This window comes from Anopheles gambiae, chromosome X (assembly GCF_943734735.2).
Source record: "Anopheles gambiae chromosome X, idAnoGambNW_F1_1, whole genome shotgun sequence".
NCBI classification, from domain to species: domain Eukaryota; kingdom Metazoa; phylum Arthropoda; class Insecta; order Diptera; family Culicidae; genus Anopheles; species Anopheles gambiae.
Window position 1 is genome coordinate 11,616,474 of NC_064600.1, and position 10,979 is coordinate 11,627,452.

The following is a 10,979-nucleotide window of genomic DNA, read 5'->3' on the forward strand; positions in this document are numbered from 1 at the left end:
CCTAAGAGCGTCGCGTTTATAACACCCGGTGTGACAGATCGACTTGAATAATAATCTGTGGATATTATTTAATTTCATCCGCTCATTAGTTTAACGCGTTTGTTTTACTACTATATATCGTCCACCAAATGAGATATATTTTATCTGATAGGTGTTTGGTGCTATTGTTTTGATTTTATTAGCGCACAATACAACACAAAAGCACTTAACGGCTGAATTGAAATATGCAGTAGTGAACCCACAGGCATAACCTAACCAAAAGCTAGATTAAGCAAGTTTTTCAGAGTGACCATATGTAGTTCTATCGATTTTCGATCGAATATCGGTTTACAATTGAGCACACTAAAACTCAGTTTTTCTAACCAAAAATCAAATATTTTTCTAAGTATTGACCGTTCAACCATAAATTTGGAGTTTAATAAAATTTATGAGTGAATATAAAGTTGTTTAAACTGAAAATTACTGAATTTGATTTAGATTTCCTACCGATAACCTCTAAAAACAATCTGGTCACTCCGCGCCAGCAAACGGTCTGTTGAAATCAATTGCTCCTAGTCAATAATCCATTGCTCGTAATCAAAAATAGAGGATGCTAGTCAAGAATCTAATGCAACTAAAAAAAAAAAAAAGTATGCGGCTAGTCTAAACTCAATTGGAAAACCCTGTAAATGCAATTCCGATTAACTTCGGTTAACACTCTGGGCGCAGGCATTTTGCATTAGCTTTCTGCGGAGAAAACAATACAAGATAAGAGAGCGATGAGAGCGTTTCATTGGCTTACAATCGTCCACTCTCTTTCCGATCCTCACGTACGATGCCGCTTCTGCAATATGCGCTCTCCCTCTTTCTTCCCGCTGCAATACGCTCTGCTGAGAGAGCAATCACAGAGAAGAAGAGTGAACAAAGCTGTGATTCCAAAGCGAGTCACACAGCGCCCATGGTGTTAAGGAGCCGATAGGGCTACCGAGATTCTCTCCTTTCCTTCTCAGGCTTGAAACTAAATTGAAAAGTTGTATTGTACTGATGCATGATGAAATGAAGTTCTCGTCACAATACACAATAGTTTTCTGGAATCGATTCGGGATAGTAGATTCGACATCAGTTTCCAGCATCGATTCCGGAATCGGCCCCAATATCGGCTCCAATATCGGAAATCCAAAACGTCTCCGGAATCGGAATCAGGTTTGGCGTCTCAAGAATAGACGATTGAGTCATATGCAGCTATAATTCTTGCGATAGCCACAAAAGATCCAAATGTACTTGTAAATGAGGCATTGTTTTGGTGATGTTGAATCTCGCGAAGTAATTCGTTCCAGAACTAATTCTGATTCTAATGTTTCTGATTGCGATTCTCGAGCCGATTCCCATTCTGGAATCGGAGTTGGCTCCGGAATATGAATCGATTCGGGAATCGGATTCTTTTCCGGAATTGATTCCAAACACGGAATCGTTATCGAGTAGTTCCAACTCCGAGCTCCCACCAATAGTGTTGATTAAAGCCAATATATTATGAATTTGTGCTTGACAAATCTGATTAACTATGAATAGCGCCAATATTTTAGGTATTTCGTATACATGAAGAAGTGTGGCCTTCACTCTAGTGTAAAACGAAAACATCAGACTGCCTATATAGATTAAAACTCGTAGGTCACACACACACACATCAGGTAACAAGCAGCGAGTTGACGTAGAATAAAAGAAATGAAATTGGTAGCCACCACAACTAACTCAAAACCATTTTCTCATTTCAGTATTTGCACTCTGATTGAGCTTATTTCAGAGTTCTCCAAATAATATATGGATGTTTAACGCTTCGTTCTGGGTCATCGTTGTTACACTGCAGTTTGTTTGTATTAGTAAGGACAATTTGTAAACCACAGACAGGATACGGCGTGCAATTGACAGCAATTTTAGTGCTGTTACATTTGTTGTGGGCTCCGATAGATAGCATCGAACGATGAATCGCAGCGAAGTTTCGTCCTCCGAAGGAGTATCCAATTTGCCATACAAAATATTGACAACACGTTCGATAAAATCGCACCCGATGGTTCACTGACGTCCGATCTAGATGGAATTGGAACTCTTACGTCAAAATTATGCCGAGCTAGAATTATATCTAATGATAAAGCTTCTTCACTTGTGCACTAGCGCTCAGGATATCAGAGAAGTAAATTTTTGTCATCATTCTGTTCTGTAAACAACAAAAGGGCCGGTCTGGTGGTACAGTCGTCAACTCGTACGACTTAACAACATGCCCGTCATGGGTTCAAGCCCCGAATAGACCGTGCCCCCATACGTAGGACTGACTATCCTGCTATGGGGGGGGGGGGAATCAATTAATCACTGAAAGCCTAGCTGTAGTGGTGGGTACAGGCAGGCCTTGAACGATAACGGTTGTTGTGCCAAAAAAAAACCTCCAAAAACTATTGTTAACGTAATGAAAGCGTCCCTGTTTACGTTTTTGCAATTTTATTCAAACGAAGATCTGCTTTAGTTTAACATTTGTTGAACACACATACAGCTTCATTTCGATTAGCTCAGCAACTGAATTGAGCATGCTGTCAGATTCGCTTTGGCGCAATCATTCGTTTTCCATTTCTGCCCAGTGCAATGGACTAGTGATGGGTAACCGGAATCGCACCCACGGCTCGGAATCGCTTCCGAGCATTGCTACTCCGGCTCCGATTCCGAAAAATTCAAATCGTCGATTCCGCCCGGAGCCGTCGGAGCCGGCCGGAGCCGTCCGGAGCCGTCGGAGCCGGCCGGAGCCGTCCGGAGCCGTCGGAGCCGTCCGGAGCCGTCCGGAGCCGTCCGGAGCCGTCGGAGCCGTCCGGAACCGTCCGGAACCGTCCGGAGCCGTCCGGAGCCGTCGGAGCCGTCCGGAGCCGTCGGAGCCGTCCGGAGCCGTCCGGAGCCGTCCGGAGCCGCTAGTCGGCAGCTGGAGCCGTCGGAGCCGTCGGAGCCGTCCGGAGCCGTCGGAGCCGTTGGAGCTGTCCGGAATCGTAGGAGCCGTCCGGAGCCGGTCGGAACCGTCGTAGTCGTTGGAGCCAACGGAACCGGTTGGAGACGTTGGGGCCGTCAGTGCCGTCGAAGCCGACGGAGCCAGTTCGAGCCGTCGGAGTCGTTGTAATAGTTGGAAGTCCTCTGAAGCGCTTTAATTTCCCGATATCCGCAATGATTTCATTTTAAAAAACAGCTTACGAGTAAAAAAATAGTCTTCTTCATTTATTGCTCTGAAGTTTTTTTTTGTATTTTTTTTTAAACAATAAAGTCAAAAACAATTGTTTGCTCCGTATATTTAGGGAAAAACTATGAATCAAACTATTATTGATCTTTATTTTCATAAAAGATGGACGGATGATTGATAGTTATATTCTTTGTCTTATCCATGTGCCATCATGTTATTCGGTAAAAAAAAAGTGCGGCCTAAACCATACACGTTAGTCGATGTAAACAACCGTGCAAAACTGCCATAATTACACTCGTCTGCCTCGTGGTTTCGTATTTTATCAAACCCACCTCCCGTCATAGTTCTATTGCTCCTTGACCTCCTAATTTGATTCATTTTTTTTCCTATATATATACGAAGCAAACAATTATTTTTGGCTTTATTTTTGAAAAAAAAAAAGACACACAAAAACTTCATACCAATAAATGAAGAAGACTCTTTTTTTACTCGTAAGCTGTTTTTTACAATAAAATTATTGCTAATATAGGGAAATTAATGCGCTTCAGAATGCTTCCGACTATTACAACTACTCCGACGGCTCCGACGGCTCCGGACGGCTCCGACGGCTCCAACGGCTCCAACAGCTCCAATGGCTCCGACGGCTCCGCCGGCTCCGGACGGCTCCGACGGCTCCGGACGGCTCCGGCTGCCGACTAGCGGCTCCGGACGGCTCCGGACGGCTCCGACGGCTCCGGACGGTTCCGACGGCTCCGGACGGCTCCGACGGCTCCAACGGCTCCGGACGGCTCCGACGGCTCCGGACGGCTCCGGCTGCCGACTAGCGGCTCCGGACGGCTCCGACGGCTCCGGACGGCTCCGAACGGCTCCAGACGGCTCCGAGGTCGGAGTTTTGCACCTACCTTCCGGAACCGCTTCCAATTTTGGCGGAGTCATTCGGAAGCGATTCCGGATTTTTGTTGAATTTACCCATCACTACAATGGACTAGTGATACATACAGCACGAAGCGCACCCACAACTCCGATCCGACTCCGACTATAGTTAGTTTGATTCCGACTCCGGCAAAATGGAACCACCAGATCCACCCGGAGTCGGAGTCGTTCGGAGTCGTTCGGAGTCGTTCGGAGTCGTCGGACTCCGGGCGACTCCGGACGACTCCGAACGACTCCGACGACTCCGAACGACTCCGAACGACTCCGAACGACTCCGGACGATTCCGAACGACTCCGGATATTGCAGCGCGGACCTACCTTCCGGAGTCGATTCCGAATGTATCGGAGTCGGATCGGAGTCGACTCCGGATTTATGCCAACTATACCCATCACTACAATGGACCCTATGTAAAGTTTTGAAGCAACCGGGGAAACAAACCACAATCGACAATTGAACCGCACGCTGGCTGTCGCTGTAAGTGTAACGCGGTACATGTTGGATGGTTTCGTTGCAAATTCCATTCTAATTTGTTCGATTTCAACTGGCTGCTGCTGCTAAAAGTTTGCGCACCACTGTACACGTAGCCCCACCAAATCTATTACAATCGTGTGTGTGTGTGAGAGACCGGCCCCACGGCTATAATGCTGTATGCATTGTCTTGCTTGCGCACCCCTGCTCTCTCGTTCTCTCTATTTATTTTTGCTCTATATTCTTTTCCTCTCGCTCTCTCTCTCTCTCTCTCTCTCTCTCTCTCGCTCACTCTCTCTCGCTCTTTCTCTCTTTCTCTCTCTTTCTTTCTCTCGCGCGCACACAGGCACGTACACACACATACAGTGTGCCCAGCATCGAGCATCTCTTGTTTCTCTTGCTGCACCATTCCACCTGCGGCCCGTATTCCGATACGGCGCACATAAGACGTGTGCTGTAAAATTATGCCGGTAAGGTGTTCCGAGATACCCATTGCGTCTTGGGCGCACACATCTCGTCGGCCAGTGCTTGCCATTCTCTTACCACCAGCTCCCCCTAGCCGCACCCCCCCCCCCCCCCACTCCCTTCCACCATTCCCTGCTGGCAGTTTTCCGCATTACGCATCATTCGGCGGTTGAAGTCACGCACACCAGCGCGTACACGTGCTACGCACCCCACCAACAAAAAAATCCCACCCTTCCCCAGCAGGGGGTGTAGGGCGAAGGGGTGTGTGGGGCTCTGGGTTAGGTAGCCAAACACCACTCGCACATATTGAAGCTGCCGGCAAGCGTTCGGAACTGTTCCAAAAAAAAATTCACACAAAATTCTTTTTTCACGTAAAGGAAGGTATCGTTTTTTATTGTTTAGAACACTTTTGTAAACTAGACCTTAATTTTTCTTTTGATAATTGAATAATTCTCTTCAGTCCTGAGTTTACGAAATACCCTTCGTAGTTATGTAAATTACGGTATTGATTTCAATAGCTGCGGAAACGCAATAGGGCAATAACAATAAATCAAACCTCAAATCGATATCGGACGACAATTTGCGGAAGAAATTTACATAACCTTGGCTTTTTTTTTTGTTGTACAAACTACAAACTGCCAAAAGTTCACTTGTCTGCTATAACAGCCTCTCGATAACTGCCACTTTTTACCAAAAAAAAAAAGCAAGTAAAATGTTTCCGTAAGTTCACGAATAATGCCGCACATGCTATAGTATCACGGGCATGTGTTGTGAAATCGCCGGCTGTCTCTATGTATCGGTGCGTACCGGTTGGTTCTCGATGCTGTGCCCCTCCCGCCCCCTCGTTGCTTGTCGCATGCTGTCCCCGGCCTCACCTCGCCCACCGGTACACGCTACAACCGAAACGCGCCCCACCTTCGTCCTTAAGGCGGCCGGGCGGGTGTGATTACGTCGGGAGTTCGGGAGGAAATAAGTGGAACAACTACGTTCCGTCTGCAATTTAGCATGCTGGGATGAATTATGTATGCTTCTAAGTTTGATGATCCGTACGTACACAAGCTGCAAGAGCTCCTTTGGGGTTGATGGGATTGCAACCCTTACCCAAGGCGTTTGCACTGTCTTTTGTTTTGGTGTCGTTGTACCGACCTCAATAGGAAGCAGCACTCCCGTCTGGTTTCGTGGGCAGGAAGATGTCCAAATGTCTGTTGCTCACCTGAGTCAAATGTTATCCTGCTTTGGTGACCTGCCCACCTTGCGTTGGAGTTCGGCTGTGCACTGCCTGCGAAAAGTCCCCAGACCGTTCGATACTTCGTGTTCGTCGCACCTGGTCAGCAGCGAAACCAAAGGAACCGTTCGCAAAGCGTCATCGGATTCGACCTGCCGGTACGCCGCTGGTAGGTCGGTTGATTGCAAAAGCGCGCGCGTAAAGTTTCGCTGTACGCTGCCGACAATTTACGTGCAAGCACATCAACGAACGATACGCTGCGGGGGGGGATTGGGGGACAGCGGGCGAGACTGGTGTTTGCCGGCAGGCTGCATCCGACGCGAGCTGACGTACGAATTGCCGGCATGCAGCGCTGTGTTGGTGCGCGCATGATCTGCGATCTGCGACCGGACAGAACAGGTGCGCCCGAGGAGACTGGACCGTGGTATCGGTACGCGGGACAGAGAAAAAGAGAGAGAGAGAGTGAAAGAGACAGAAAGAAGTAGTGCGATAATGAGTGTGTATGTGAGAGCGAAAGAGAGAGCGAAAGAGAAAGAAAGAGAAAGAGATAGAGAGAAAGAAAGAGAGAGAGAGAGAGAGAGAGAGAGAGAGAGAGAGAGAGAGAATGGCCGGACATCGGCATCTTCGTGCACCTTGAGGCTGGCGTCTTGTGGCTGTCGGTTCAGCTGCCCCTTGTTTTGCAGTTTTTGGGAACTATGAACATGGCAGCTTGTTAACCCTTGCCTCCGGGCACACCCGCCAGGCGCTGAGGCAGGTCGGGTGGTTTTTAATCGAGAGCAATACAATTAGCCCTCCGGGGCTCTGGCTGCGGTCAACCCGGGGAGTAAACAACAAACAACAACAGTGTGCGGCGCCCAGTACACGTAGAAGCGGGTAGCGGCCAGGCCCTCGCTCTGAGTAGCGTAATGCAGCAACAAAAAAAAACACACACACACACACTTACTGAGGTGCAGGAAGAAAGCACTGGCGTACTATGTCATAATTTAAAAGGCCAGCGTATCATGCTAGGCCTGTCAAACGATATTGGGAGATAATGCAGCGGGCCGTGTACGATAAAAGGACACAATAAAAACAGCACGCCAGGTGGGTGGGATTTGAAGTGTGTGGCTGGGGAGGGAGGCGAGTGGTCGGAGGAGTTGTCGGTATGGGCCATTGCGATGGCCATCCCCCTTTTTTTTTCTTCAAAACCACTCAAGATAAGCGTACGCGAATGTCAGATGGTCGATACGGAAAACGATCGAAAACAAAAAGAAAATGTCATTTTGCTACTATCACTAAGAAAATGTCGCCACATAGGAAGGGTGGGAGCTCCCCTTCTCGACTTCAGATGACTGTGAGAATTCTTCCAATTTGAATAGCGTCCCTCATATTCAGTTCTTCGACAATGAGACAGGATGTTAAGGTGGTGTAATACTTAAGTCGAATTCCCATCTCCAGAATTTTGGAAGATTCTCCAAATCTCATCTCCAGATTCCCAACCCGACCGTAGATATGTCGTTACACAACAGCAAAAAGATCTCCAAAACTAATACACGAGTTTCAGAGTTCCAGAAACATTGTTGTCCCTTAAAAAAAAAGTAAAATTTTCGTTCAAATAAGTGTCAACACGTTATTTGTTATTTGTACAGAGATTTTTACTTGATTTTACTACCCCATATCGGTCCTGTAACTGATCATGAACCTAGAACCAATCATGAATTCATACCGGCCATGTAACTGATCATAAATCCACACCAGTCCTGGAACCGATCTTAAACCGGTCCAAGAACCGATCAAAAACTCACACTGGTACTGGAACCGGTCATGAACCCAAACCAGTACTGGAACCAATCATGAACTCATCCTGATCTTGAAACCGATCATGAATCCATACTGGTGCTGGAACTGATAATGCACCCATAACGGACCTGGAGCGGATACTGAATCCTAATCGGTTCTGGAACCAATCATGAACTCATCCTGGTTCTGAAACCGACCGTAAACCCATACCGATCCTACAACTGATGCTGAACTCATACCAGTCCTGAAATCGCTTCCGATGTTATTTCGTTCCTGGAACAGTACCTGGACATGTTTCGGATTAGAATCGAAACATGAACCGGATTCGTAACTAGTCCGGATCTGGAACCGATAGAGTCCCAGTTCCGATCGAGGAACTGATTCTGCTGGTCGACAAACCATACCCCGCAGTATCAGTGCAGCGTAGCAACTAGCGTAGGAGCTTTAGCTCAATTTGTACAGTAATACTTCTTTGATTTCGCAACATTGGAGATGTGATATTGTGGGCTGCGAAGGTTGTCTTAAGCGCGAAAGCGTTCTGTTTCTGCGATCCTGTTAAATTAAACGTGCTATGCTTGCGAAAACAAGTAAAAAAACCTGTAAGCCGCTGCTATACTGTATGTTGTTGTTAGTATGGTTTAGAGAGACTTTGGCTCCTGCGGAGTTCTTTCGCCTAAAGCTGCTATACTGTATAATAACTAAAACAATATCAAAAAGATTTAACGTTTCAATTATGTGTTGACTCATACGGCCGTGTTGCCGGCTACCAATCACGCTATAAACGCGTCCAAACACGTTCAATATCAAGTAACCCGACCGAACGATACACTCTCCGAGAACTTGTCAAAATGTCGGCACGCGCAACGCTGCTTCCCCATCAGATTCACGTGTACAAGTGCACTCGTTTTTTTGGCGCCAAAACGTGTTGATGAAGCAGTGAATAGAGATAGTGCACATGTTTCAATGGAACTACTGTTGAATTATTTGCTTATTGTGATTCGTTAATTCTGTTTAGTTTGCTTATCGTGTTTGGTCGATAAAAATAAATAAATAATGAAATAAAATTAATAAAATTTACAAAAATAGTATCAAGTAACGATTTTTCAGTTCATTAATCAATTGAAAGATCGTTACTTGATTAATTCAATAATCTTCTTTTGTAATTGCTGTAAATGTTGATAATTTCGGCAGGTAAATAAAAAGTTTGGATTTTAATTTTGAAAAAATAAAATAATACTTTAAAAATAATTTTACCAACACGCTATCTCGAATCGCTCCTTTAGTTGGCACTCATCGACATTGGTCGTGTAGTATTCGTACACCACTCACGCGCTGCGTTTTTGAGAGCTCTATTCGGGTGCTTCAGGGCATGCGCTCGGGTTGCGTGAGTGCTCCACGAGGGCCTCCTGGTACAATGCATGCCACTGTTTTATGTGCAACATATTTTAGGCGTTTTTGAATGTTTTGATGTGCTTATTAGGAGAAAAGGCTGCTATAACGTGATTTAAAATCATGAAATATTAACGTTGGCATCATATGATACATGAATCTAGCTATATAAAGCAGTCTTGGCTGTAATTCACGTGTATAATTGTGATAAATACGTATGTTTAGAAATTTTCAGTTCGAATAAATGTTGATTTTTAGTTTTAAATTATTACCATGCCCTTTCGTGTTAAACATTGCTATTTTACACTTTTTTGTATTTGTTAAATAAAATAATTTTCTTTTCAATCTAACCTAATTAGTAAGCCGGCAGTGTAAATTCTGGCTCACTCGGGAGGAAAATGAGCTCTACTACTTCTAAAATTGGCATGCGCTACGACTTTGAGCACCTTTGAGTGTCATAAAACCGGTTATTTGGCACTCACAGATCATGAGATGCTTGGCAATTTATCCATTCCCCACTGTGCCGGTATTGCCAATGGTCACTCACTTAGTTATAATTGGATTCTCGGCTCAGCCGGCCGGTCGCTAATTGAACAGCACGTGATAGCAAAGAGCTGCGTTCGCCTAAAACTGTTTAACGAATTGCAGCACTCATTTTGTGGAGCTCTTCAAGTTGGATCCCAAATATGCACGGAGTGAGTCTGTCTGCTCGTGGGGGTAAACTTAACCCTTACATCAAACAGAAACATACCTTGGTGGGTGGTAGATCTTCTGAATGTAAGGTAAGGTTGACAATCGGAAAAACATTTAAATTTTCTTTTTTTTTTGCAGCTACAATTCACCAATATCATTTCACTTACTGATTCACATATAGCAGGACAGCCAGGATAGCGTAGTGCTCGATCCATACGAGACTAGTCAACCGTACACCGAAGGGTTAAGCCGGCCGGCTTGCATGCACACACACAGTACTTTCACTCGCAATAAAATCCGTTAGGCTTGAAATACCGGTCTGGTGGTACAGTCGTGAACTCGTACGACTAAACAACATGCCCGCCATGGGTTCAAGCCTCGAATGGACCGTGGCCCCATGCATAGGACTTGACTATCCTGTTATGTGTAATCAGTCAGGCGTTTAAACGACATTGCGACGAACTCTAGTATACAGATGCGTGCCAGTATGGACCTTGAAAATACTGACCCCGCTGCTGAACTGCCTGCCATGATGGGTCATTGAAATTAAGTAGTGTAAAAGCATTTTAAATAAAACCCTTTAACACCAATTTATCTGTGGTTTGTTCTTTTCGAAATATCTGAACACCTTAAATTCACACTTGTACTGTGTTTTTATGTCAATAATGTATGGGCAAGTTTGAGCGGCCATGTGGTTCCTACGATTGATACGTCGGCTCCTACAACGTCGGACATAGTCGATTCCCAACCAGACTGTCCTTTTCCCGCAGACTCATAATCCGACTGCATAATGCCTAATACGTCTGGAATGCTTATTATATAGGCCTATAATAGTAATT

At 45.6% G+C, this 10,979-nt stretch overlaps 2 long non-coding RNA genes across 2 annotated transcripts; one reads left to right on the plus strand and one right to left on the minus strand.

The window, feature by feature from the left end:
* Positions 1 to 5,416: 5,416 nt before the first annotated feature.
* LOC133392108 (uncharacterized) lies at positions 5,417 to 7,118 on the minus strand. Its single transcript, XR_009765455.1, has 2 exons — positions 6,912 to 7,118; positions 5,417 to 6,693 (listed from the first exon to the last, which is right to left on the minus strand). It is a non-coding gene; the product is annotated as an uncharacterized LOC133392108 (long non-coding RNA).
* On the plus strand, positions 7,073 to 10,730 carry LOC133392106 (uncharacterized). Its single transcript, XR_009765446.1, has 2 exons — positions 7,073 to 10,202; positions 10,279 to 10,730. It is a non-coding gene; the product is annotated as an uncharacterized LOC133392106 (long non-coding RNA).
* The last annotated feature ends 249 nt before the right edge of the window (positions 10,731 to 10,979 follow it).